This window comes from Pongo pygmaeus, chromosome 19 (assembly GCF_028885625.2).
Source record: "Pongo pygmaeus isolate AG05252 chromosome 19, NHGRI_mPonPyg2-v2.0_pri, whole genome shotgun sequence".
NCBI classification, from domain to species: domain Eukaryota; kingdom Metazoa; phylum Chordata; class Mammalia; order Primates; family Hominidae; genus Pongo; species Pongo pygmaeus.
Genome location: NC_072392.2, coordinates 24,960,429 through 24,981,755, shown reverse-complemented (window position 1 = coordinate 24,981,755; position 21,327 = coordinate 24,960,429). Strand labels below are relative to the sequence as shown.

Here is a 21,327-nt window from a genome sequence, read left to right as displayed (position 1 = left end):
TGTGGGGCGAATTCTGCAGAAACTTCTTTGCTCCTCTGATAGGCATTTGAAAACCTGGCTTGGGTCAGGCACAGGGCCCCCACCCACCGAATCCCAGGTGTTCTTTGATTTCCCTTGGCATTGACCGAATGGTCACTTGTTCCCGCCTTCCACTGGCCCATACCTGGACACCACCGTTTGTTTCGCCGTCTCCCGATATGCCTACGGTGACACACATTCACACCATGTGCTGTGGGATACGCCAGTGCCACGCGTGGTCTCATGGTCTCCACCTCGGATTCGCCCCTGTTCCTGCCCGCACGTGTCCTGTAAAGCGCGGTCGGCTTTCCGGAGCCCCAGGGCTTTTAGAAGCGGAGCAGGCCCCTGCTCTTTCGAAGGAGGAGGGAGGCAGAGGACTGTTGGATCAGTGAAGGTTCAGTTGACGCTGCGCCTTGAGACCTATGGGATCATTCTGTGCTGCAGCGAGGCCCTGCCTGCCTCACCAGATGTGGTGAGCCCATCCTATCTCACTGGGAGGGGGCCCAAATCGGATCTGAACGGGAGTCCCCAGAACACAGCACGCGTCCTGAAGCTCCCCTTCCCTCGGTGGAAGTCGGCTCAAGGGGATCCTGAGGGCGGACTGCTGGGGGTTTGTCCCTGGGACAGTGAACCGGCGGCCCCCTCTGCCACGGCGTCCCAAGCTGGACCCCGTATCCACACGCCGCCACGGCTGCAGCGGGAGCCTCGCTGCAGCCGCGCAGAGGGGGCATTATTTAAAGGGGACGCAGCCTGACTGCCAGGAGCGGAGCGCTAGTCGGTCCAGCCAATGCGCATGCGCGAGGCGCGAGCGGCTTCTGCCGTCACAGTGCTTCCCACGGTTGTCTTAGAAACCGGTCCCTGAGGCTCGGCAAAGCAGGAGCCCTCCGCGGCAGTGCTTGGGTGGCGGGGCTCTGAGGCTCCGGCCTGACATCTCTACGGGGTCGACGGGAACGTCTCCGGTTGGCAGGATTCGAAAAGGGCCGACCAGGATGAGGAAACCCCAGGCGGAGTCCGGGGGAAGCAGCACGGCATTCCAGCCTCAGGCCTGCCCGGACGCTGTTGGGGTGAGTCTCCCCAAAAGTCGTGCCGCCGTCATCTCGAGGACAGGTCGGTCTGCGTGCCCCTGGGCTGTTCTCTCACCCGAGGGTCGTTCTCGTCGACAGCAGAACCCCGCAGCCTCAGAGGTTGCCTGGAGGGGTGTGTTTCAATGCCTCTGCTGTATGACTCTCTCTGTGTGTGTGTGTGTGTGTGTGTGTGTGTGTGTGTGTGTGTCTCCCATTCTCTCTTCTCTCTCTGTCTCTCAGTCTCTGTGTCTTTCTTTCCCTCTCTCTGTCGGTTAGTGTGTGTGTGCCCTTGTGCAAAGATGACTTCCCAGTGCGTCAGGGACACACTTCCTGCAGATCCGTGTCATGATTGTATCTCTCTCCAAGCGTCTTTCTGCTTCATTGGGCAGGTCTCATGACCCTGGATTTCTTGGCTTCCATACGTGTCTCAGACAGGGAAGCTTCCTTGTTCTCCAGGTTTCTCCTCATGGCTGGGTGGATTGCCTAGAATGAGCGCTAGGCGACCGTGACTGGCGTTGTCTTCTAGGATAGGTGGTGTCGCATTTCCTCTGCACTTTCTGTCTCATTGTTGAGGGACATCCTCTCCTCTGCTCCTGTTCGGACTGACTCCCTTGATGTTGTGGCCGAAACGAATGTCAGGGAACCAGAGGGACTGGGCTGGGGCTGGGGCTGGGGCTGGGGCTGGGGCTGTGGCTGGGGCTGGGGCTGGGGCTGGGTGCAGGGGAAGTTTTGTCAGGGCTACGAGGGAGGAGGAGGGTTGCGGGTGGGGCGAATTCTGCAGAAACTTCTTTGCTCCTCTGATAGGCATTTGAAAACCTGGCTTGGGTCAGGCACAGGACCCCCACCCACCGAATCCCAGGTGTTTTTTGATTTCCCTTGGCATTGACCGAATGGTCACTTGTTCCCCCCTTCCACTGGCACATACCTGGACACCACCGTTTGTTTCGCCGTCTCCCGATACGCCCCCGGTGACACACATTCACACCATGTGCTGTGGGATACGCCAGTGCCACGCGTGGTCACATGGTCTCCACCTCGGATTCGCCCCTGTTCCTGCCCGCACGTGTCCTGTAAAGCGCGGTCGGCTTTCCGGAGCCCCAGGGCTTATAGAAGCGGGGCAGGCCATTGCTCTTTCGAAGGAGGAGGGAGGCAGAGGGCTGATGGATCAGTGAAGTTTCAGCTCACGCTGCGCCTTGAGACCTATGGGATCATTCTGTCCTGCAGCGGGGCCCTGCCTGCCTCACCAGATGTGATGAGCCCATCCTATCTCACTGGGAGGGGGACAAAATCGGATATGAACGGGAGTCCCTAGAACACAGCAGGCGTCCTGAACCTCCCCTTCCCTCGGTGGAAGTCGGCTCAAGGGGATCCTGAGGGCGGGACTGCTGGGGGTTTGGCCCTGGGACAGGGAACCGGCGGCCCCCTCTCCCACGGCGTCCCAAGCTGGACCCCGTATCCACACGCCGCCGCGGCTGCAGCGGGAGCCTCGCTGCAGCCCTGCAGAGGGTTCATTATTTAAAGGGGACGCAGCCTGACTGCCAGGAGCGGAGCGCGATTCGATCCAGCCAATGCGCATGCGCGAGGCGCGAGCGGCTCCTGCCGTCACAGTGCTTCCCACGGTTGTCTTAGAAACCGGTCCCTGAGGCTCGGCAAAGCAGGAGCCCTCCGCGGCAGTGCTTGGGTGGCGGGGCTCTGAGGCTCCGGCCTGACATCTCTACGGGGTCCACGGGAACGTCTCCGGATACCAGGAGTCGCAAAGGGCCGACCAGGATGTGGAAACCCCAGGCGGAGTCCGGGGGAAGCAGCACGGCATCACAGCCTCAGGCCTGCCCGGACGCTGTTGGGGTGAGTCTCCCCAAAAGTCGTGCCGCCGTCATCTCGAGGACAGGTCGGCCTGCGTGCCCCTGGGCTGTTCTCTCACCCGAGGGTCGTTCTCGTCGAGAGCAGAACCCCGCAGCCTCAGGGGTTGCCTGGAGGGGTGTGTTTCAATGCCTTTGCTGGATGACTCTGTGTGTGTGTGTGTGTGTGTGTGTGTGTGTGTCCCATTCTCTCTTCTCTCTCTGTCTCTCAGTCTCTGTGTCTTTCTTTCCCTCTCTCTGTCGGTTAGTGTGTGTGTGCCCTTGTGCGTGTGTGTCTTTGGACGAATGTGCCCTGTGCACCACAAAGCGATTTCTGGCATGTCGGCCTGTCTTTGCTGAGCCTCTTTCTGCGTCTCTGCCTGGGTCATGAGGCCGGTTGTCAATCGTTTTCGCCGCCGCGGATCCGCTTTGGGTGTGTGAAGGCCTGGCCCACGTGAGGAGATGCATCGGTCCCGGAGCAATTGAAATCTCATGCCCATCATGAGCTGCCTCTTTTCTAAGATCAAGATGACCACACAGCAACTAAGGAAAAGAGCCCCACAGGAGCTCTTTGTCCTGCAGTAGGGGAGCAGAACCACATCAGAGAAGATGGTTGTATCTTTTCACGGCTCTTCTCTGAGGAAAGAAGCCACACCACGATACCGTGTAGAAGAAGAAGCCGGGAATGGGAGATGGCAACAATCCCTGTCCCTGGAATGCTGGCCTCTCTGGACAAGCCACCCTTTTGGAACCCCTCCCCTTATGCCCCTGGCGGTGGCACGGCGCTGTATCCTGCCGGGGCTCTGGCCTCTGCTCTATCCTTCCTCTTGCTCTGCCTCACGTGTTTCTCAGGGGCCTGGATGCCTCTCGCTCTGGCCAAATGTCTTCAACAAAGATGACTTCCCAGTGCGTCAGGGACACACTTCCTGCAGATCCGTGTCATGATTGTATCTCTCTCCAAACGTCTTTCTGCTTCATTGGGCAGGTCTCATGACCCTGGATTTCTTGGCTTCCATACGTGTCTCAGACCGGGAAGCTTCCTTGTTCTCCAGGTTTCTCCTCATGGGTGGGTGGTTTGCCGAGAATGAGCGCTAGGCGAGCGTGACTGGCCTTGTCTTCTAGGACAGGTGGTGTCGCATTTCCTCTGCACTTCCTGTCTCATTCTTGAGGGACCTCCTGTCCTCTGCTCCTGGGTGGACTGACTCCCTTCATCTTGTGGCCGAAACGAATGTCAGGGAACCAGAGGGACTGGGCTGGGGCTGGGGCTGGGGCTGGGGCTGGGGCTGGGGCTGGGTGCAGGGGAAGTTGCGTCAGGCCTACCAGGGAGGAGGAGGGTTGGGTGAGGGGCGAATTCTGCAGAAACTTCTTTGCTCCTCTGATAGGCATTTGAAAACCTGGCTTGGGTCAGGCACAGGACCCCCACCCACCGAATCCCAGGTGTTCTTTGATTTCCCTTGGCATTGACCGAAGGGTCACTTGTTCCCGCCTTCCACTGGCCCATACCTGGACACCACCGTTTGTTTCGCCGTCTCCCGATATGCCTCCGATGACACACATTCACACCATGTGCAGTGGGATACGCCAGTGCCACTCGTGGTCTCATGGTCTCCACCTCGGATTCGGCCCTGTTCCTGCCCGCACGTGTCCTGAAAAGCGCGGTCGGCTTTCCGGAGCCCCAGGGCTTTTAGAAGCGGGGCAGGCCCCTGCTCTTTCGAAGGAGGAGGGAGGCAGAGGGCTGTTGGATCAGTGAAGGTTCAGTTGACGCTGCGCCTTGAGACCTATGGGATCATTCTGTGCTGCAGCGAGGCCCTGCCTGCCTCACCAGATGTGGTGAGCCCATCCTATCTCACTGGGAGGGGGCCCAAATCGGATCTGAACGGGAGTCCCCAGAACACAGCAGGCGTCCTGAAGCTCCCCTTCCCTCGGTGGAAGTCGGCTCAAGGGGATCCTGAGGGCGGACTGCTGGGGGGTTTGTCCCTGGGACAGTGAACCGGCGGCCCCCTCTGCCACGGCGTCCCAAGCTGGACCCCGTATCCACACGCCGCCACGGCTGCAGCGGGAGCCTCGCTGCAGCCGCGCAGAGGGGGCATTATTTAAAGGGGACGCAGCCTGACTGCCAGGAGCGGAGCGCTAGTCGGTCCAGCCAATGCGCATGCGCGAGGGGCGAGCGGCTTCTGCCGTCACAGTGCTTCCCACGGTTGTCTTAGAAACCGGTCCCTGAGGCTCGGCAAATCAGGAGCCCTCCGCGGCAGTGCTTGGGTGGCGGGGCTCTGAGGCTCCGGCCTGACATCTCTACGGGGTCGACGGGAACGTCTCCGGTTGGCAGGATTCGCAAAGGGCCGACCAGGATGAGGAAACCCCAGGCGGAGTCCGGGGGAAGCAGCACGGCATTCCAGCCTCAGGCCTGCCCGGACGCTGTTGGGGTGAGTCTCCCCAAAAGTCGTGCCGCCGTCATCTCGAGGACAGGTCGGCCTGCGTGCCCCTGGGCTGTTCTCTCACCCGAGGGTCGTTCTCGTCGACAGCAGAACCCCGCAGCCTCAGAGGTTGCCTGGAGGGGTGTGTTTCAATGTCTCTGCTGTATGACTCTCTGTGTGTGTGTGTGTGTGTGTGTGTGTGTGTGTGTGTGTGTGTGTGTGTGTGCGTGTGTGTCTCCCATTCTCTCTTCTCTCTCTGTCTCTCAGTCTCTGTGTCTTTCTTTCCCTCTCTCTGTCGGTTAGTGTGTGTGTGCCCTTGTGCAAAGATGACTTCCCAGTGCGTCAGGGACACACTTCCTGCAGATCCGTGTCCTGATTGTATCTCTCTTCAAGCGTCTTTCTGCTTCATTGGGCAGGTCTCATGACCCTGGATTTCTTGGCTTCCATACGTGTCTCAGACAGGGAAGCTTCCTTGTTCTCCAGGTTTCTCCTCATGGGTGGGTGGATTGCCTAGAATGAGCGCTAGGCGACCGTGACTGGCGTTGTCTTCTAGGATAGGTGCTGTCGCATTTCCTCTGCACTTTCTGTCTCATTGTTGAGGGACATCCTCTCCTCTGCTCCTGTTCGGACTGACTCCCTTGATGTTGTGGCCGAAACGAATGTCAGGGAACCAGAGGGACTGGGCTGGGGCTGGGGCTGGGGCTGGGGCTGGGGCTGGGGCTGGGGCTGGGGCTGGGGCTGGGTGCAGGGGAAGTTGTGTCAGGGCTACCAGGGAGGAGGAGGGTTGCGGGTGGGGCGAATTCTGCAGAAACTTCTTTGCTCCTCTGATAGGCATTTGAAAACCTGGCTTGGGTCAGGCACAGGGCCCCCACCCACCGAATCCCAGATGTTTTTTGATTTCCCTTGGCATTGACCGAATGGTCACTTGTTCCCCCCTTCCACTGGCACATACCTGGACACCACCGTTTGTTTCGCCGTCTCCCGATACGCCCCAGGTGACACACATTCACACCATGTGCTGTGGGATACGCCAGTGCCACGCGTGGTCACATGGTCTCCACCTCGGATTCGCCCCTGTTCCTGCCCGCACGTGTCCTGTAAAGCGCGGTCGGCTTTCCGGAGCCCCAGGGCTTATAGAAGCGGGGCAGGCCATTGCTCTTTCGAAGGAGGAGGGAGGCAGAGGGCTGATGGATCAGTGAAGTTTCAGCTCACGCTGCGCCTTGAGACCTATGGGATCATTCTGTGCTGCAGCGGGGCCCTGCCTGCCTCACCACATGTGATGAGCCCATCCTATCTCACTGGGAGGGGGACAAAATCGGATATGAACGGGAGTCCCCAGAACACAGCAGGCGTCCTGAAGCTCCCCTTCCCTCGGTGGAAGTCGGCTCAAGGGGATCCTGAGGGCGGGACTGCTGGGGGTTTGGCCCTGGGACAGTGAACCGGCGGCCCCCTCTCCCACGGCGTCCCAAGATGGACCCCGTATCCACACGCCGCCGCGGCTGCAGCGGGAGCCTCGCTGCAGCCCTGCAGAGGGTTCATTATTTAAAGGGGACGCAGCCTGACTGGCAGGAGCGGAGCGCGATTCGATCCAGCCAATGCGCATGCGCGAGGCGCGAGCGGCTCCTGCCGTCACAGTGCTTCCCACGGTTGTCTTAGAAACCGGTCCCTGAGGCTCGGCAAAGCAGGAGCCCTCCGCGGCAGTGCTTGGGTGGCGGGGCTCTGAGGCTCCGGCCTGACATCTCTACGGGGTCCACGGGAACGTCTCCGGATACCAGGAGTCGCAAAGGGCCGACCAGGATGTGGAAACCCCAGGCGGAGTCCGGAGGAAGCAGCACGGCATCACAGCCTCAGGCCTGCCCGGACGCTGTTGGGGTGAGTCTCCCCAAAAGTCGTGCCGCCGTCATCTCGAGGACAGGTCGGCCTGCGTGACCCTGGGCTGTTCTCTCACCCGAGGGTCGTTCTCGTCGAGAGCAGAACCCCGCAGCCTCAGGGGTTGCCTGGAGGGGTGTGTTTCAATGCCTTTGCTGGATGACTCTGTGTGTGTGTGTGTGTGTGTGTGTGTGTGTGTGTCCCATTCTCTCTTCTCTCTCTGTCTCTCAGTCTCTGTGTCTTTCTTTCCCTCTCTCTGTCGGTTAGTGTGTGTGTGCCCTTGTGCGTGTGTGTCTTTGGACGAATGTGCCCTGTGCACCACAAAGCGATTTCTGGCATGTCGGCCTGTCTTTGCTGAGCCTCTTTCTGCGTCTCTGCCTGGGTCATGAGGCCGGTTGTCAATCGGTTTCGCCGCCGCGGATCCGCTTTGGGTGTGTGAAGGCCTGGCCCACGTGAGGAGATGCATCGGTCCCGGAGCAATTGAAATCTCATGCCCATCATGAGCTGCCTCTTTTCTAAGATCAAGATGACCACACAGCAACCAAGGAAAAGAGCCCCACAGGAGCTCTTTGTCCTGCAGTAGGGGAGCAGAACCACATCAGAGAAGATGGTTGTATCTTTTCACGGCTCTTCTCTGAGGAATGAAGCCACACCACGATACCGTGTAGAAGAAGAAGCCGGGAATGGGAGATGGCAACAATCCCTGTCCCTGGAATGCTGGCCTCTCTGCACAAGCCACCCTTTTAGAACCCCTCCCCTTATGCCCCTGGCGGTGGCACGGCGCTGTATCCTGCCGGGGCTCTGGCCTCTGCTCTATCCTTCCTCTTGCTCTGCCTCACGTGTTTCTCAGGGGCCTGGATGCCTCTCGCTCTGGCCAAATGTCTTCAACAAAGATGACTTCCCAGTGCGTCAGGGACACACTTCCTGCAGATCCGTGTCATGATTGTATCTCTCTCCAAACGTCTTTCTGCTTCATTGGGCAGGTCTCATGACCCTGGATTTCTTGGCTTCCATACGTGTCTCAGACCGGGAAGCTTCCTTGTTCTCCAGGTTTCTCCTCATGGGTGGGTCGATTGCCGAGAATGAGCGCTAGGCGAGCGTGACTGGCCTTGTCTTCTAGGACAGGTGGTGTCGCATTTCCTCTGCACTTCCTGTCTCATTCTTGAGGGACCTCCTGTCCTCTGCTCCTGGGTGGACTGACTCCCTTCATCTTGTGGCCGAAACGAATGTCTGGGAACCAGAGGGACTGGGCTGGGGCTGGGGCTGGGGCTGGGGCTGGGGCTGGGGCTGGGTGCAGGGGAAGTTGCGTCAGGGCTACCAGGGAGGAGGAGTTTTGGGTGAGGGGCGAATTCTGCAGAAACTTCTTTGCTCCTCTGATAGGCATTTGAAAACCTGGCTTGGGTCAGGCACAGGACCCCCACCCACCGAATCCCAGGTGTTCTTTGATTTCCCTTGGCATTGACCGAAGGGTCACTTGTTCCCGCCTTCCACTGGCCCATACCTGGACACCACCGTTTGTTTCGCCGTCTCCCGATATGCCTCCGGTGACCCACATTCACACCATGTGCAGTGGGATACGCCAGTGCCACTCGTGGTCTCATGGTCTCCACCTCGGATTCGGCCCTGTTCCTGCCCGCACGTGTCCTGAAAAGCGCGGTCGGCTTTCCGGAGCCCCAGGGCTTTTAGAAGCGCGGCAGGCCCCTGCTCTTTCGAAGGAGGAGGGAGGCAGAGGGCTGTTGGATCAGTGAAGGTTCAGTTGACGCTGCGCCTTGAGACCTATGGGATCATTCTGTGCTGCAGCGAGGCCCTGCCTGCCTCACCAGATGTGGTGAGCCCATCCTATCTCACTGGGAGGGGGCCCAAATCGGATCTGAACGGGAGTCCCCAGAAAACAGCAGGCGTCCTGAAGCTCCCCTTCCCTCGGTGGAAGTCGGCTCAAGGGGATCCTGAGGGCGGACTGCTGGGGGGTTTGTCCCTGGGACAGTGAACCGGCGGCCCCCTCTGCCACGGCGTCCCAAGCTGGACCCCGTATCCACACGCCGCCACGGCTGCAGCGGGAGCCTCGCTGCAGCCGCGCAGAGGGGGCATTATTTAAAGGGGACGCAGCCTGACTGCCAGGAGCGGAGCGCTAGTCGGTCCAGCCAATGCGCATGCGCGAGGGGCGAGCGGCTTCTGCCGTCACAGTGCTTCCCACGGTTGTCTTAGAAACCGGTCCCTGAGGCTCGGCAAATCAGGAGCCCTCCGCGGCAGTGCTTGGGTGGCGGGGCTCTGAGGCTCCGGCCTGACATCTCTACGGGGTCGACGGGAACGTCTCCGGTTGGCAGGATTCGCAAAGGGCCGACCAGGATGAGGAAACCCCAGGCGGAGTCCGGGGGAAGCAGCACGGCATTCCAGCCTCAGGCCTGCCCGGACGCTGTTGGGGTGAGTCTCCCCAAAAGTCGTGCCGCCGTCATCTCGAGGACAGGTCGGCCTGCGTGCCCCTGGGCTGTTCTCTCACCCGAGGGTCGTTCTCGTCGACAGCAGAACCCCGCAGCCTCAGAGGTTGCCTGGAGGGGTGTGTTTCAATGTCTCTGCTGTATGACTCTCTGTGTGTGTGTGTGTGTGTGTGTGTGTGTGTGTGTGTGTGTGTGTGTGTGCGTGTGTGTCTCCCATTCTCTCTTCTCTCTCTGTCTCTCAGTCTCTGTGTCTTTCTTTCCCTCTCTCTGTCGGTTAGTGTGTGTGTGCCCTTGTGCAAAGATGACTTCCCAGTGCGTCAGGGACACACTTCCTGCAGATCCGTGTCCTGATTGTATCTCTCTTCAAGCGTCTTTCTGCTTCATTGGGCAGGTCTCATGACCCTGGATTTCTTGGCTTCCATACGTGTCTCAGACAGGGAAGCTTCCTTGTTCTCCAGGTTTCTCCTCATGGGTGGGTGGATTGCCTAGAATGAGCGCTAGGCGACCGTGACTGGCGTTGTCTTCTAGGATAGGTGCTGTCGCATTTCCTCTGCACTTTCTGTCTCATTGTTGAGGGACATCCTCTCCTCTGCTCCTGTTCGGACTGACTCCCTTGATGTTGTGGCCGAAACGAATGTCAGGGAACCAGAGGGACTGGGCTGGGGCTGGGGCTGGGGCTGGGGCTGGGGCTGGGGCTGGGGCTGGGGCTGGGGCTGGGTGCAGGGGAAGTTGTGTCAGGGCTACCAGGGAGGAGGAGGGTTGCGGGTGGGGCGAATTCTGCAGAAACTTCTTTGCTCCTCTGATAGGCATTTGAAAACCTGGCTTGGGTCAGGCACAGGGCCCCCACCCACCGAATCCCAGATGTTTTTTGATTTCCCTTGGCATTGACCGAATGGTCACTTGTTCCCCCCTTCCACTGGCACATACCTGGACACCACCGTTTGTTTCGCCGTCTCCCGATACGCCCCAGGTGACACACATTCACACCATGTGCTGTGGGATACGCCAGTGCCACGCGTGGTCACATGGTCTCCACCTCGGATTCGCCCCTGTTCCTGCCCGCACGTGTCCTGTAAAGCGCGGTCGGCTTTCCGGAGCCCCAGGGCTTATAGAAGCGGGGCAGGCCATTGCTCTTTCGAAGGAGGAGGGAGGCAGAGGGCTGATGGATCAGTGAAGTTTCAGCTCACGCTGCGCCTTGAGACCTATGGGATCATTCTGTGCTGCAGCGGGGCCCTGCCTGCCTCACCACATGTGATGAGCCCATCCTATCTCACTGGGAGGGGGACAAAATCGGATATGAACGGGAGTCCCCAGAACACAGCAGGCGTCCTGAAGCTCCCCTTCCCTCGGTGGAAGTCGGCTCAAGGGGATCCTGAGGGCGGGACTGCTGGGGGTTTGGCCCTGGGACAGTGAACCGGCGGCCCCCTCTCCCACGGCGTCCCAAGATGGACCCCGTATCCACACGCCGCCACGGCTGCAGCGGGAGCCTCGCTGCAGCCCTGCAGAGGGTTCATTATTTAAAGGGGACGCAGCCTGACTGGCAGGAGCGGAGCGCGATTCGATCCAGCCAATGCGCATGCGCGAGGCGCGAGCGGCTCCTGCCGTCACAGTGCTTCCCACGGTTGTCTTAGAAACCGGTCCCTGAGGCTCGGCAAAGCAGGAGCCCTCCGCGGCAGTGCTTGGGTGGCGGGGCTCTGAGGCTCCGGCCTGACATCTCTACGGGGTCCACGGGAACGTCTCCGGATACCAGGAGTCGCAAAGGGCCGACCAGGATGTGGAAACCCCAGGCGGAGTCCGGAGGAAGCAGCACGGCATCACAGCCTCAGGCCTGCCCGGACGCTGTTGGGGTGAGTCTCCCCAAAAGTCGTGCCGCCGTCATCTCGAGGACAGGTCGGCCTGCGTGACCCTGGGCTGTTCTCTCACCCGAGGGTCGTTCTCGTCGAGAGCAGAACCCCGCAGCCTCAGGGGTTGCCTGGAGGGGTGTGTTTCAATGCCTTTGCTGGATGACTCTGTGTGTGTGTGTGTGTGTGTGTGTGTGTGTGTGTGTCCCATTCTCTCTTCTCTCTCTGTCTCTCAGTCTCTGTGTCTTTCTTTCCCTCTCTCTGTCGGTTAGTGTGTGTGTGCCCTTGTGCGTGTGTGTCTTTGGACGAATGTGCCCTGTGCACCACAAAGCGATTTCTGGCATGTCGGCCTGTCTTTGCTGAGCCTCTTTCTGCGTCTCTGCCTGGGTCATGAGGCCGGTTGTCAATCGGTTTCGCCGCCGCGGATCCGCTTTGGGTGTGTGAAGGCCTGGCCCACGTGAGGAGATGCATCGGTCCCGGAGCAATTGAAATCTCATGCCCATCATGAGCTGCCTCTTTTCTAAGATCAAGATGACCACACAGCAACCAAGGAAAAGAGCCCCACAGGAGCTCTTTGTCCTGCAGTAGGGGAGCAGAACCACATCAGAGAAGATGGTTGTATCTTTTCACGGCTCTTCTCTGAGGAAAGAAGCCACACCACGATACCGTGTAGAAGAAGAAGCCGGGAATGGGAGATGGCAACAATCCCTGTCCCTGGAATGCTGGCCTCTCTGGACAAGCCACCCTTTTGGAACCCCTCCCCTTATGCCCCTGGCGGTGGCACGGCGCTGTATCCTGCCGGGGCTCTGGCCTCTGCTCTATCCTTCCTCTTGCTCTGCCTCACGTGTTTCTCAGGGGCCTGGATGCCTCTCGCTCTGGCCAAATGTCTTCAACAAAGATGACTTCCCAGTGCGTCAGGGACACACTTCCTGCAGATCCGTGTCATGATTGTATCTCTCTCCAAACGTCTTTCTGCTTCATTGGGCAGGTCTCATGACCCTGGATTTCTTGGCTTCCATACGTGTCTCAGACCGGGAAGCTTCCTTGTTCTCCAGGTTTCTCCTCATGGGTGGGTGGATTGCCGAGAATGAGCGCTAGGCGAGCGTGACTGGCCTTGTCTTCTAGGACAGGTGGTGTCGCATTTCCTCTGCACTTCCTGTCTCATTCTTGAGGGACCTCCTGTCCTCTGCTCCTGGGTGGACTGACTCCCTTGATCTTGTGGCCGAAACGAATGTCAGGGAACCAGAGGGACTGGGCTGGGGCTGGGGCTGGGGCTGGGGCTGGGGCTGGGGCTGGGTGCAGGGGAAGTTGCGTCAGGGCTACCAGGGAGGAGGAGGGTTGGGTGAGGGGCGAACTCTGCAGAAACTTCTTTGCTCCTCTGATAGGCATTTGAAAACCTGGCTTGGGTCAGGCACAGGACCCCCACCCACCGAATCCCAGGTGTTCTTTGATTTCCCTTGGCATTGACCGAAGGGTCACTTGTTCCCGCCTTCCACTGGCCCATACCTGGACACCACCGTTTGTTTCGCCGTCTCCCGATATGCCTCCGGTGACACACATTCACACCATGTGCAGTGGGATACGCCAGTGCCACTCGTGGTCTCATGGTCTCCACCTCGGATTCGGCCCTGTTCCTGCCCGCACGTGTCCTGAAAAGCGCGGTCGGCTTTCCGGAGCCCCAGGGCTTTTAGAAGCGGGGCAGGCCCCTGCTCTTTCGAAGGAGGAGGGAGGCAGAGGGCTGTTGGATCAGTGAAGGTTCAGTTGACGCTGCGCCTTGAGACCTATGGGATCATTCTGTGCTGCAGCGAGGCCCTGCCTGCCTCACCAGATGTGGTGAGCCCGTCCTATCTCACTGGGAGGGGGCCCAAATCGGATCTGAACGGGAGTCCCCAGAACACAGCAGGCGTCCTGAAGCTCCCCTTCCCTCGGTGGAAGTCGGCTCAAGGGGATCCTGAGGGCGGACTGCTGGGGGGTTTGTCCCTGGGACAGTGAACCGGCGGCCCCCTCTGCCACGGCGTCCCAAGCTGGACCCCGTATCCACACGCCGCCACGGCTGCAGCGGGAGCCTCGCTGCAGCCGCGCAGAGGGGGCATTATTTAAAGGGGACGCAGCCTGACTGCCAGGAGCGGAGCGCTAGTCGGTCCAGCCAATGCGCATGCGCGAGGGGCGAGCGGCTTCTGCCGTCACAGTGCTTCCCACGGTTGTCTTAGAAACCGGTCCCTGAGGCTCGGCAAATCAGGAGCCCTCCGCGGCAGTGCTTGGGTGGCGGGGCTCTGAGGCTCCGGCCTGACATCTCTACGGGGTCGACGGGAACGTCTCCGGTTGGCAGGATTCGCAAAGGGCCGACCAGGATGAGGAAACCCCAGGCGGAGTCCGGGGGAAGCAGCACGGCATTCCAGCCTCAGGCCTGCCCGGACGCTGTTGGGGTGAGTCTCCCCAAAAGTCGTGCCGCCGTCATCTCGAGGACAGGTCGGCCTGCGTGACCCTGGGCTGTTCTCTCACCCGAGGGTCGTTCTCGTCGACAGCAGAACCCCGCAGCCTCAGAGGTTGCCTGGAGGGGTGTGTTTCAATGTCTCTGCTGTATGACTCTCTCTGTGTGTGTGTGTGTTTGTGTGTGTGTGTGTGTGTGTGTGTGTGTGTGTGTGTGTGTGTCTCCCATTCTCTCTTCTCTCTCTGTCTCTCAGTCTCTGTGTCTTTCTTTCCCTCTCTCTGTCGGTTAGTGTGTGTGTGCCCTTGTGCAAAGATGACTTCCCAGTGCGTCAGGGACACACTTCCTACAGATCCGTGTCCTGATTGTATCTCTCTTCAAGCGTCTTTCTGCTTCATTGGGCAGGTCTCATGACCCTGGATTTCTTGGCTTCCATACGTGTCTCAGACAGGGAAGCTTCCTTGTTCTCCAGGTTTCTCCTCATGGGTGGGTGGATTGCCTAGAATGAGCGCTAGGCGACCGTGACTGGCGTTGTCTTCTAGGATAGGTGCTGTCGCATTTCCTCTGCACTTTCTGTCTCATTGTTGAGGGACATCCTCTCCTCTGCTCCTGTTCGGACTGACTCCCTTGATGTTGTGGCCGAAACGAATGTCAGGGAACCAGAGGGACTGGGCTGGGGCTGGGGCTGGGGCTGGGGCTGGGGCTGGGGCTGGGGCTGGGGCTGGGGCTGGGTGCAGGGGAAGTTGTGTCAGGGCTACCAGGGAGGAGGAGGGTTGCGGGTGGGGCGAATTCTGCAGAAACTTCTTTGCTCCTCTGATAGGCATTTGAAAACCTGGCTTGGGTCAGGCACAGGGCCCCCACCCACCGAATCCCAGGTGTTTTTTGATTTCCCTTGGCATTGACCGAATGGTCACTTGTTCCCCCCTTCCACTGGCACATACCTGGACACCACCGTTTGTTTCGCCGTCTCCCGATACGCCCCCGGTGACACACATTCACACCATGTGCTGTGGGATACGCCAGTGCCACGCGTGGTCACATGGTCTCCACCTCGGATTCGCCCCTGTTCCTGCCCGCACGTGTCCTGTAAAGCGCGGTCGGCTTTCCGGAGCCCCAGGGCTTATAGAAGCGGGGCAGGCCATTGCTCTTTCGAAGGAGGAGGGAGGCAGAGGGCTGATGGATCAGTGAAGTTTCAGCTCACGCTGCGCCTTGAGACCTATGGGATCATTCTGTGCTGCAGCGGGGCCCTGCCTGCCTCACCACATGTGATGAGCCCATCCTATCTCACTGGGAGGGGGACAAAATCGGATATGAACGGGAGTCCCCAGAACACAGCAGGCGTCCTGAAGCTCCCCTTCCCTCGGTGGAAGTCGGCTCAAGGGGATCCTGAGGGCGGGACTGCTGGGGGTTTGGCCCTGGGACAGGGAACCGGCGGCCCCCTCTCCCACGGCGTCTCAAGCTGGACCCCGTATCCACACGCCGCCGCGGCTGCAGCGGGAGCCTCGCTGCAGCCCTGCAGAGGGTTCATTATTTAAAGGGGACGCAGCCTGACTGGCAGGAGCGGAGCGCGATTCGATCCAGCCAATGCGCATGCGCGAGGCGCGAGCGGCTCCTGCCGTCACAGTGCTTCCCACGGTTGTCTTAGAAACCGGTCCCTGAGGCTCGGCAAAGCAGGAGCCCTCCGCGGCAGTGCTTGGGTGGCGGGGCTCTGAGGCTCCGGCCTGACATCTCTACGGGGTCCACGGGAACGTCTCCGGATACCAGGAGTCGCAAAGGGCCGACCAGGATGTGGAAACCCCAGGCGGAGTCTGGGGGAAGCAGCACGGCATCACAGCCTCAGGCCTGCCCGGACGCTGTTGGGGTGAGTCTCCCCAAAAGTCGTGCCGCCGTCATCTCGAGGACAGGTCGGCCTGCGTGCCCCTGGGCTGTTCTCTCACCCGAGGGTCGTTCTCGTCGAGAGCAGAACCCCGCAGCCTCAGGGGTTGCCTGGAGGGGTGTGTTTCAATGCCTTTGCTGGATGACTCTGTGTGTGTGTGTGTGTGTGAGTGTGTGTGTGTGTGTCCCATTCTCTCTTCTCTCTCTGTCTCTCAGTCTCTGTGTCTTTCTTTCCCTCTCTCTGTCGGTTAGTGTGTGTGTGCCCTTGTGCGTGTGTGTCTTTGGACGAATGTGCCCTGTGCACCACAAAGCGATTTCTGGCATGTCGGCCTGTCTTTGCTGAGCCTCTTTCTGCGTCTCTGCCTGGGTCATGAGGCCGGTTGTCAATCGTTTTCGCCGCCGCGGATCCGCTTTGGGTGTGTGAAGGCCTGGCCCACGTGAGGAGATGCATCGGTCCCGGAGCAATTGAAATCTCATGCCCATCATGAGCTGCCTCTTTTCTAAGATCAAGATGACCACACAGCAACCAAGGAAAAGAGCCCCACAGGAGCTCTTTGTCCTGCAGTAGGGGAGCAGAACCACATCAGAGAAGATGGTTGTATCTTTTCACGGCTCTTCTCTGAGGAAAGAAGCCACACCACGATACCGTGTAGAAGAAGAAGCCGGGAATGGGAGATGGCAACAATCCCTGTCCCTGGAATGCTGGCCTCTCTGGACAAGCCACCCTTTTGGAACCCCTCCCCTTATGCCCCTGGCGGTGGCACGGCGCTGTATCCTGCCGGGGCTCTGGCCTCTGCTCTATCCTTCCTCTTGCTCTGCCTCACGTGTTTCTCAGGGGCCTGGATGCCTCTCGCTCTGGCCAAATGTCTTCAACAAAGATGACTTCCCAGTGCGTCAGGGACACACTTCCTGCAGATCCGTGTCATGATTGTATCTCTCTCCAAACGTCTTTCTGCTTCATTGGGCAGGTCTCATGACCCTGGATTTCTTGGCTTCCATACGTGTCTCAGACCGGGAAGCTTCCTTGTTCTCCAGGTTTCTCCTCATGGGTGGGTGGATTGCCGAGAATGAGCGCTAGGCGAGCGTGACTGGCCTTGTCTTCTAGGACAGGTGGTGTCGCATTTCCTCTGCACTTCCTGTCTCATTCTTGAGGGACCTCCTGTCCTCTGCTCCTGGGTGGACTGACTCCCTTGATCTTGTGGCCGAAACGAATGTCAGGGAACCAGAGGGACTGGGCTGGGGCTGGGGCTGGGGCTGGGGCTGGGGCTGGGGCTGGGTGCAGGGGAAGTTGCGTCAGGGCTACCAGGGAGGAGGAGGGTTGGGTGAGGGGCGAACTCTGCAGAAACTTCTTTGCTCCTCTGATAGGCATTTGAAAACCTGGCTTGGGTCAGGCACAGGACCCCCACCCACCGAATCCCAGGTGTTCTTTGATTTCCCTTGGCATTGACCGAAGGGTCACTTGTTCCCGCCTTCCACTGGCCCATACCTGGACACCACCGTTTGTTTCGCCGTCTCCCGATATGCCTCCGGTGACACACATTCACACCATGTGCAGTGGGATACGCCAGTGCCACTCGTGGTCTCATGGTCTCCACCTCGGATTCGGCCCTGTTCCTGCCCGCACGTGTCCTGAAAAGCGCGGTCGGCTTTCCGGAGCCCCAGGGCTTTTAGAAGCGGGGCAGGCCCCTGCTCTTTCGAAGGAGGAGGGAGGCAGAGGGCTGTTGGATCAGTGAAGGTTCAGTTGACGCTGCGCCTTGAGACCTATGGGATCATTCTGTGCTGCAGCGAGGCCCTGCCTGCCTCACCAGATGTGGTGAGCCCGTCCTATCTCACTGGGAGGGGGCCCAAATCGGATCTGAACGGGAGTCCCCAGAACACAGCAGGCGTCCTGAAGCTCCCCTTCCCTCGGTGGAAGTCGGCTCAAGGGGATCCTGAGGGCGGACTGCTGGGGGGTTTGTCCCTGGGACAGTGAACCGGCGGCCCCCTCTGCCACGGCGTCCCAAGCTGGACCCCGTATCCACACGCCGCCACGGCTGCATCGGGAGCCTCGCTGCAGCCGCGCAGAGGGGGCATTATTTAAAGGGGACGCAGCCTGACTGCCAGGAGCGGAGCGCTAGTCGGTCCAGCCAATGCGCATGCGCGAGGGGCGAGCGGCTTCTGCCGTCACAGTGCTTCCCACGGTTGTCTTAGAAACCGGTCCCTGAGGCTCGGCAAATCAGGAGCCCTCCGCGGCAGTGCTTGGGTGGCGGGGCTCTGAGGCTCCGGCCTGACATCTCTACGGGGTCGACGGGAACGTCTCCGGTTGGCAGGATTCGCAAAGGGCCGACCAGGATGAGGAAACCCCAGGCGGAGTCCGGGGGAAGCAGCACGGCATTCCAGCCTCAGGCCTGCCCGGACGCTGTTGGGGTGAGTCTCCCCAAAAGTCGTGCCGCCGTCATCTCGAGGACAGGTCGGCCTGCGTGACCCTGGGCTGTTCTCTCACCCGAGGGTCGTTCTCGTCGACAGCAGAACCCCGCAGCCTCAGAGGTTGCCTGGAGGGGTGTGTTTCAATGTCTCTGCTGTATGACTCTCTGTGTGTGTGTGTGTGTTTGTGTGTGTGTGTGTGTGTGTGTGTGTGTGTGTGTGTGTGTGTCTCCCATTCTCTCTTCTCTCTCTGTCTCTCAGTCTCTGTGTCTTTCTTTCCCTCTCTCTGTCGGTTAGTGTGTGTGTGCCCTTGTGCAAAGATGACTTCCCAGTGCGTCAGGGACACACTTCCTACAGATCCGTGTCCTGATTGTATCTCTCTTCAAGCGTCTTTCTGCTTCATTGGGCAGGTCTCATGACCCTGGATTTCTTGGCTTCCATACGTGTCTCAGACAGGGAAGCTTCCTTGTTCTCCAGGTTTCTCCTCATGGGTGGGTGGATTGCCTAGAATGAGCGCTAGGCGACCGTGACTGGCGTTGTCTTCTAGGATAGGTGCTGTCGCATTTCCTCTGCACTTTCTGTCTCATTGTTGAGGGACATCCTCTCCTCTGCTCCTGTTCGGACTGACTCCCTTGATGTTGTGGCCGAAACGAATGTCAGGGAACCAGAGGGACTGGGCTGGGGCTGGGGCTGGGGCTGGGGCTGGGGCTGGGGCTGGGGCTGGGGCTGGGGCTGGGTGCAGGGGAAGTTGTGTCAGGGCTACCAGGGAGGAGGAGGGTTGCGGGTGGGGCGAATTCTGCAGAAACTTCTTTGCTCCTCTGATAGGCATTTGAAAACCTGGCTTGGGTCAGGCACAGGGCCCCCACCCACCGAATCCCAGGTGTTTTTTGATTTCCCTTGGCATTGACCGAATGGTCACTTGTTCCCCCCTTCCACTGGCACATACCTGGACACCACCGTTTGTTTCGCCGTCTCCCGATACGCCCCCGGTGACACACATTCACACCATGTGCTGTGGGATACGCCAGTGCCACGCGTGGTCACATGGTCTCCACCTCGGATTCGCCCCTGTTCCTGCCCGCACGTGTCCTGTAAAGCGCGGTCGGCTTTCCGGAGCCCCAGGGCTTATAGAAGCGGGGCAGGCCATTGCTCTTTCGAAGGAGGAGGGAGGCAGAGGGCTGATGGATCAGTGAAGTTTCAGCTCACGCTGCGCCTTGAGACCTATGGGATCATTCTGTGCTGCAGCGGGGCCCTGCCTGCCTCACCACATGTGATGAGCCCATCCTATCTCACTGGGAGGGGGACAAAATCGGATATGAACGGGAGTCCCCAGAACACAGCAGGCGTCCTGAAGCTCCCCTTCCCTCGGTGGAAGTCGGCTCAAGGGGATCCTGAGGGCGGGACTGCTGGGGGTTTGGCCCTGGGACAGGGAACCGGCGGCCCCCTCTCCCACGGCGTCTCAAGCTGGACCCCGTATCCACACGCCGCCGCGGCTGCAGCGGGAGCCTCGCTGCAGCCCTGCAGAGGGTTCATTATTTAAAGGGGACGCAGCCTGACTGGCAGGAGCGGAGCGCGATTCGATCCAGCCAATGCGCATGCGCGAGGCGCGAGCGGCTCCTGCCGTCACAGTGCTTCCCACGGTTGTCTTAGAAACCGGTCCCTGAGGCTCGGCAAAGCAGGAGCCCTCCGCGGCAGTGCTTGGGTGGCGGGGCTCTGAGGCTCCGGCCTGACATCTCTACGGGGTCCACGGGAACGTCTCCGGATACCAGGAGTCGCAAAGGGCCGACCAGGATGTGGAAACCCCAGGCGGAGTCCGGGGGAAGCAGCACGGCATCACAGCCTCAGGCCTGCCCGGACGCTGTTGGGGTGAGTCTCCCCAAAAGTCGTGCCGCCGTCATCTCGAGGACAGGTCGGCCTGCGTGCCCCTGGGCTGTTCTCTCACCCGAGGGTCGTTCTCGTCGAGAGCAGAACCCCGCAGCCTCAGGGGTTGCCTGGAGGGGTGTGTTTCAATGCCTTTGCTGGATGACTCTGTGTGTGTGTGTGTGTGTGAGTGTGTGTGTGTGTGTCCCATTCTCTCTTCTCTCTCTGTCTCTCAGTCTCTGTGTCTTTCTTTCCCTCTCTCTGTCGGTTAGTGTGTGTGTGCCCTTGTGCGTGTGTGTCTTTGGACGAATGTGCCCTGTGCACCACAAAGCGATTTCTGGCATGTCGGCCTGTCTTTGCTGAGCCTCTTTCTGCGTCTCTGCCTGGGTCATGAGGCCGGTTGTCAATCGTTTTCGCCGCCGCGGATCCGCTTTGGGTGTGTGAAGGCCTGGCCCACGTGAGGAGATGCATCGGTCCCGGAGCAATTGAAATCTCATGCCCATCATGAGCTGCCTCTTTTCTAAGATCAAGATGACCACACAGCAACCAAGGAAAAGAGCCCCACAGGAGCTCTTTGTCCTGCAGTAGGGGAGCAGAACCACATCAGAGAAGATGGTTGTATCTTTTCACGGCTCTTCTCTGAGGAAAGAAGCCACACCACGATACCGTGTAGAAGAAGAAGCCGGGAATGGGAGATGGCAACAATCCCTGTCCCTGGAATGCTGGCCTCTCTGGACAAGCCACCCTTTTGGAACCCCTCCCCTTATGCCCCTGGCGGTGGCACGGCGCTGTATCCTGCCGGGGCTCTGGCCTCTGCTCTATCCTTCCTCTTGCTCTGCCTCACGTGTTTCTCAGGGGCCTGGATGCCTCTCGCTCTGGCCAAATGTCTTCAACAAAGATGACTTCCCAGTGCGTCAGGGACACACTTCCTGCAGATCCGTGTCATGATTGTATCTCTCTCCAAACGTCTTTCTGCTTCATTGGGCAGGTCTCATGACCCTGGATTTCTTGGCTTCCATACGTGTCTCAGACCGGGAAGCTTCCTTGTTCTCCAGGTTTCTCCTCATGGGTGGGTGGATTGCCGAGAATGAGCGCTAGGCGAGCGTGACTGGCCTTGTCTTCTAGGACAGGTGGTGTCGCATTTCCTCTGCACTTCCTGTCTCATTCTTGAGGGACCTCCTGTCCTCTGCTCCTGGGTGGACTGACTCCCTTGATCTTGTGGCCGAAACGAATGTCAGGGAACCAGAGGGACTGGGCTGGGGCTGGGGCTGGGGCTGGGGCT

General features: G+C 59.6%; 1 protein-coding gene across 2 annotated transcripts in view; it reads left to right on the top strand.

Annotated features, from left to right (window-relative positions):
• Positions 1-913: 913 nt before the first annotated feature.
• The window catches only part of LOC129016779 (uncharacterized), a 59,713-nt gene continuing 39,299 nt past the window's right edge, over positions 914-21,327 (top strand). The window contains exon 1 of one of the 2 annotated variants that reach the window (XM_063655663.1): positions 914-1,082. The gene's annotated coding sequence lies outside the window, so the exon portion shown is untranslated. The remainder of the gene's footprint in view (positions 1,083-21,327) is intronic. The other variant, XM_063655664.1, reaches the window with a different exon arrangement.